The 6,365-nt window shown below is 49.6% G+C and overlaps 2 long non-coding RNA genes across 2 annotated transcripts; both read left to right on the top strand.

Annotated features, from left to right (window-relative positions):
* The first annotated feature begins 280 nt into the window (after positions 1-280).
* LOC144340693 (uncharacterized) lies at positions 281-2,563 on the top strand. The gene is made up of 3 exons (XR_013416941.1): positions 281-409; positions 1,371-1,558; positions 1,849-2,563. It is a non-coding gene; the product is annotated as an uncharacterized LOC144340693 (long non-coding RNA).
* Positions 2,564-2,798: 235 nt separating this feature from the next.
* On the top strand, positions 2,799-5,321 carry LOC114677369 (uncharacterized). Its single transcript, XR_003728641.2, has 2 exons — positions 2,799-3,653; positions 5,044-5,321. It is a non-coding gene; the product is annotated as an uncharacterized LOC114677369 (long non-coding RNA).
* The last annotated feature ends 1,044 nt before the right edge of the window (positions 5,322-6,365 follow it).

Below are 6,365 nucleotides of genomic sequence, written 5' to 3'. Positions count from 1 at the left end.
CCCCAACTACTCAGGAGGCTGAGGTGGGAGGACGGCTTGAGCCCCAGGAGGTGGAGCCTGCAGTGAGCCAGGATCGCACCACTGTACTCCAGCCTGGGTAGCAGAGCAAGACCTTGTCTCAGAAATAAATAAGAAAGGAAAGAAAGAAAGAAGGAAAGAAAGAAAAGAAAGAAAGGAAGGAAGGAGGGAAGGAAGGAAGGAAGGAAGGAAGGAAGGAAGGAAGGAAGGAAAGAAAGAGAAAGAAACAAGGAAACAAAGAAAAACGTGAGTCCCATCTGACTTTGTTTTGTAAAGCAGACACGTATCTATAACCCTTGTTGTGGTTGTTTAAGTTACAGAGCAGCGATGATCCTCCTGGGTGAGGAGCAGGGTCCTCCCGGGTGAGGAGCAGAGTCCTCTGTCTTCCTGGGTGAGAATCGGGGTCCTCACTGTCCTCCTGGGTGGGGAGTGGGGTCCTCTCCGGCCTCCCGGGTGGGGAGCGGGGTCCTCTCTGTCCTCCCGGGTGGGGAGCGGGGTCCTCTCTGTCCTCCCGGGTGGGGAGCGGGGTCCTCTCTGTCCTCCCGGGTGGGGAGCGGGGTCCTCTCTGCAGCTCCTCCTGTCTCTGTCTCCCCCCTTTCCTCCTCTCCTGCTTTCACGTGCTCCTCTTCTTCCCTGCTTCTCTCCTCTTCCTTGTTTTCTTCTCCCTGCCTCACCCTTTGTCTGACTTGCCCCTTCTCAGGAGTGCATATCCTCACACAATCTCCACCACAAGCATGTTCTGCCATTTCAGAATTTTTTTTTAGCCAAATCTTCAAAATTCCATAAACTTTGGTTTCCTTGAGTCAAAAATGTAGAAGCTTCTAATACTCATTGTGATAATTAGTACTGAGTGCCAACTTGACTGGAATCAAGGACACAAAGTGTTGCCTGGCTGTGTCCGTGAGGGTGTTGCCAGAGGAGATTAATACTTGAGTCAGTGGGCTGGGAGAGGCAGACCCACCCTCGGTCTGGGTGGGCACCATCTAATCAGCTGCTGGCTTGGCTAGGATAAAAGCAGGCAGAGGAACATGGAAAGAGGACTGGCTGAGTCTTCCTGCCTCTATTTTTCTCCCATGCTGGCTGCTTCCTGCCCTCAAACATCAGACTCCAAGTTCTTCAGCTTTTGGACCCTTGGACCTCGGACTTACACCAGTGGTTTGCCAGGGGCTCTCGGGCCTTTGGCCACAGACCAAAGGCTGCACTGTCAGCTTCCCTACTTTTGAGGTTTTGGGACTTGGTTTGGCTCCCTTGCTCCTCAGCTTGCAGACGGCCTATTATGGGACTTCACCTTGTGATGGTGTGAGTGAATTCTCCTAATAAACTCCCTTTCATGTATACATCTCTCCTACTAGTCCTCTAGAGAACCCTGACTAATGCACTCAACCTTGGCGAGTTATCGAGAGAATTAAGTCAAATAACAGAATCAAAAGACTGACTCATGTCAGGAGCTGAGAAATCCAGTTCCTTCTCTCATTCATGCTCAGATTCCCTCATCTCCTGCAGCACCAAAGGCATGGCGGGCTCACCCTGTAGCACACAGGTAAATTACAATTACATGATCTTATGCTGCCCACTGAATCTGGCAAAGGCTTAAACTTATACCCCACTTTTTCTGTCTTCACTGCCCCCTCCCATGTATATCCCTCTATGACACTTCATTTCTGCTTACATCCTGAAACTCTCAGCTAGCAATTGTCTTCCTTGCCTCAGTTTCTCCCTTGTGACCAGCATGCCCTGAGCCTCCTCCAGGTTCCCTTCCTTCCCATTATTGGGTGCGCTCCTGCTTAGCGCCTTATCCCAGCTGCTCCTCACACCCTCGCCTTCTTCCAGATAGATCTTCCTCCTCTGCACAGATCCTCCCGGCTTCTCATCTGTTCTGAAAGTCAGCACGATTCCACGATCCTCAAATCACATTGCACACCAAGGACCCCGATGCTCACCTATTGCCTGGAACATTCACCTTGCCCCACCACCCTCTTGTTCCTGCCTATCCAGCATGGATTTCCTTACAGCACTGGCCTAGAACAAAATCAACCTGCAACTTTCAGTAATTCCATTTCTTCTGACTCAATGAAAACATGGATGGGGCTCTGTCTTCCCCCAGGACAGGCCCCTCCTGCACTTGGATGGCTTTGCTCACTTCCCAATGTCCTGTCACGTTGAGTTTGCTTCAACTTCTATTTGTTCAATGAAATCAGTTTAACATTTTCGGAAAACATTCCTACATTCCACACCCAGTGCTGAGGGTAGGATCTCTGCTGAAAGCCACACCGGCTCAGGTCACCTGCTGAAAGCCACACCTGCTCAGGCCCACCTGCTGAAAGCCACACCTGCTCAGGCCCACCTGCTGAAAGCCACACCTGCTCAGGCCCACCTGCTGAAAGTCACACCTGCTCAGGTCACCTGCTGAAAGCCACACCTGCTCAGGTCACCTGCTGAAAGCCACACCTGCTCAGGCCCACCTGCTGAAAGTCACACCTGCTCAGGTCACCTGCTGAAAGCCACACCTGCTCAGGCCCACCTGCTGAAAGTCACACCTGCTCAGGTCACCTGCTGAAAGCCACACCTGCTCAGGCCCACCTGCTGAAAGCCACACCTGCTCAGGTCACCTGCTGAAAGTCACACCTGCTCAGGTCACCTGCTGAAAGCCACACCTGCTCAGGTCACCTGCTGAAAGTCACACCTGCTCAAGTCACCTGCTGAAAGCCACACCTGCTCAGGCCCACCTGCTGAAAGCCACACCTGCTCAGGCCCACCTGCTGAAAGTCACACCTGCTCAGGTCACCTGCTGAAAGCCACACCTGCTCAGGCCCACCTGCTGAAAGCCACACCTGCTCAGGTCACCTGCTGAAAGTCACACCTGCTCAGGTCACCTGCTGAAAGCCACACCTGCTCAGGCCCACCTGCACCCTGTGCTGCAGGAAGACAGAGGGGGCGTCTACTTTCATCCGGCCTTCCACATGCCATGCAGTGCATCTCACCCATAGGTTCTTAATGCCATCCACAATCTGCTGACAAGGAAATCTGGAAAGTCTCCCCAGGTTTACGTCTGTGTGATCCAAGGGGAAGTGCTAGTCCTGCCAGAGAACTGAGCCCCAGCTCCCTAAGCCCCTGTGTCTTTCCACTCCCTATCCCACGTTGTTCAGAAGCGTGTTTGTTAGTTGGGGAATGGGTGTCCTGGGAGGCACAGTGCTGTTTTAATGCTGAGGGGACTGTCCCCTCTTTCATTAGCAAATGTTTAAGCAACATTGTAAACATTTTTCATGCAATAACCCATTAATGCTCACATAAGCCCGATTATGTAATGAATTAGTGACAAAGATTTTCTATTACAAACAGGAAGTGGGAGCTCCAGAGGTGAAGGCCCTGCCTGAGAGCACAGGACTGCTAAGTCTGGGCAGATGGAAGCAGGGTCAGCCCGCGGGACCCTTGCATCTAACCACTGCACAAAGCCCTGCCCTCCAAGAGTGGTGACTTGGGGAGACACCTGAGTGTGGTGGACCCCAGGGGAGATCCAGAGGAGAGTGGGAAACGCCATGTCTGCCAACCATGAGGAACCATCCAGTGACTACAGGCAGCTCCCCAGGACAGAGACGTGCGCACAGGAGCCGCCAGGCACCGTGAACTCTGCTTTCGTGAGTGCTTGGCATTTGGCCACAGGGTGATTGTAGTTTCTGTGCCTCTTTTTATTCAGCGTGAGGTTTTCTTCTCCTTTATAGAGTTCTCTACTGAGTCCCTGGTGATCCTTGGCTTAGAGCAACTCTATATCACAGATCTCCAAATTCCCCGGACTAGAAAATGCACTTTTGAACAAATTGTGTGGCTTTACTAGAGCATGATAGTTGGCAAAAAGAAAACTTGCAGGACTCGGGGCCCAACAGCCTGACAATCACAGATCAATCTCCGTAGTTTTTGTCCACCTGTTGTGGCAAAGGGAGAATCTGAACTGTGGTCTTAAACCAGCGGCTGATGTGAAGCCCCTTGGGACCGAGTGGTGAGGAGCTCCTGTGCCAGAGTCATCCGACTGCATGTCTGGTGCTGTGTGACCTTAGAGGAGTCATCAGCACTCCCCAAACACCAACACTTCCAGCACTGAAGAGGGGGTGTTGGCAGTGACTACAGCGTGGGGACTAGTGGCACCAAACACTTTGCCACGCGGAATAAGCAGGGTGGTCCGTGGACACCCACGTGGTGTGGTGTGTTCTTGAATGTGCCCAGATCATTTGTCCCCCGCTCCCCCATCTGCAGAGCATTCAGACATCAGACCTTCTTACACGACTCACCTACACCAGAACAGAGGGGGCTGCTGTATCATTTTTGCTTGAAAATGATGATGGTGATGGAGGTTGTGAGACTTTGGGTCTGGTCTTAGTTTAAAAGGATTTAAGCAAGAGACACACAGCAAAGGAGATGCAGTGTGAAGTAATTTATTGCAAAGGAAAAATAATATTTTGAAAGTCAGGTGCAGAATAGACAGGAGAACTTGGGAGAGAGAGGATTCAGGGCGGGTCCTCTCTGGGGTGAGACAGCAGAGACCAGCAGGTGGGAGGCTCCCTCTGTGGGAATCTTCCATGGTTACCCAGGAGGGGGTGGGAAGACATGCTGCTTGGGGCATGTTCTGGATGGTCCTCTGGGTGCACGCATGGTAGCTGTCCATGCTTGCTCACATGTCACGTGTCTCAGGGTCTTGTATCTCCACCCAAGGTTTGCGTTTTATGAGTATAAAGAGCAAAGGGTCAGTTTGAGGACGGTAAAATCAAAGTGCACATGCTCTCTGCAGGGGAAATTCCCTACTGAAGGTAGCTTTGTTTGAGCGAGCTCAATGCCAATGCCAACATCGAGGCTTGCTGTGTCAATTGTACAGTCACCACCTACACCAACGTCCACCACCACTGTGGACTGATGTCCACCCAAGGACACGGCTACTTCCTTGACTACCTATCCTGCCTCAGCGATTGGTATTGAATTTAAATTTTGGAACATTTTGAATTTAGAGTTTTTATCAGGGTTCTGCTTCTATCCTAGAGAACCCCAGTGGCATAGAAGGCTTTATTCTCACATGGATATGTCACTCCCTTCTGATGGCTCCTGTGATCCAAAAACCCACGACTGACCAGCCCCAGTCTCCAAGGAACAGGCACGTTTTTCCTAAAGATGGATGTGCATACATTAAGCTGAAACATGTGTACCAATGTGGAAACTAAGAAGATGCATTTAAAAAATGTTTCTACACAGAGTTATTTTTGGTCAATTATTAACTGATAACATGGTTGGATTAAACAAAGTGAAATGAAAAGATTAAATGTCTATTTACTTGAATGTGTGATTAATTCTATTTACTAAATATTTAAAATGAACATGTAGATGATAGGCACAGATTTTACTTTTAGACATGGATTAAATAGTGCAGACAAACGGACGAAAGGCCACTTGGGACTGGGTGCTCAGCGATGCCTCATCTGTGATGGCAGGTGCATGGCGATGCCTCACACATGACCATGACATGAATATTTACAGATCCTTCTTGTGCATTTGGCAGCTGCTTTTGTCTTGGTTGAGTAAAATTTAAATATTTTGTCAGGTGCTGTGATAGAGTGGCAAAATGTCGGAAAAAACTGACTCAAGCTAAAGTGAGATTTGACTATCCCCTGGCTTGTAGTCATTTTGCTGAAAAAATATAAATAGAGTTTATTCTATATTAATTACATCTCCTCTATCTATCTATCTATCTATCTATCTATCTATCTATCTATCTATCTATCTATCTATCTGTCTGTCTGTCTGTCTGTCTGTCTGTCTGTCTGTCTGTCTGTCTGTCTGCCTGCCTGCCTGCCTGCCTGCCTGTCTGTGTGTCTGTCCGTCCGTCCGTCCATCCATCCATCCACCCATCCATCCATCCATCCATCCATCTATCTATCTATCTATCTATCTATCTATCTATCTATCTACCTATGTATCTGTCTATTTAGATACATTGAGACAGAAGGAGAGAAAGTATGTGTGGGCCTGGGCTTGATAAAATGAAGAGTAGTTGAGTCATTGCAAAGACGGTTTATATATTATTTCACTCAGGTTACTTTATTTTTGAACAAACAGCAGATTTTTTTTTCTTTCTATTTTTCCCTTGGGTAGTTGGTTTAACAAGAATGTGACCAAATTATATGCATGTGTGTCAGACCCAGCGTGCAGCTCTGTCTCATGAAGTGGAACCATACCTTCCCCACAGGCTGGCCTCTGCAGAAGGGGCCCGGCCAGGGCAGCACTGGAGCAGGGGCCACCCGGGGGGTCTCCCCCACCCCAGCCCCTGGATGGCCCTATCACCACGCAGGGTTCCCAGCCATCCCCAT

This window comes from Macaca mulatta, chromosome 4, assembly GCF_049350105.2.
Source record: "Macaca mulatta isolate MMU2019108-1 chromosome 4, T2T-MMU8v2.0, whole genome shotgun sequence".
Lineage (NCBI taxonomy): Eukaryota > Metazoa > Chordata > Mammalia > Primates > Cercopithecidae > Macaca > Macaca mulatta.
Note: the sequence above shows the minus strand (reverse complement) of the source record. Positions and strands in the feature narration are given on the sequence as shown.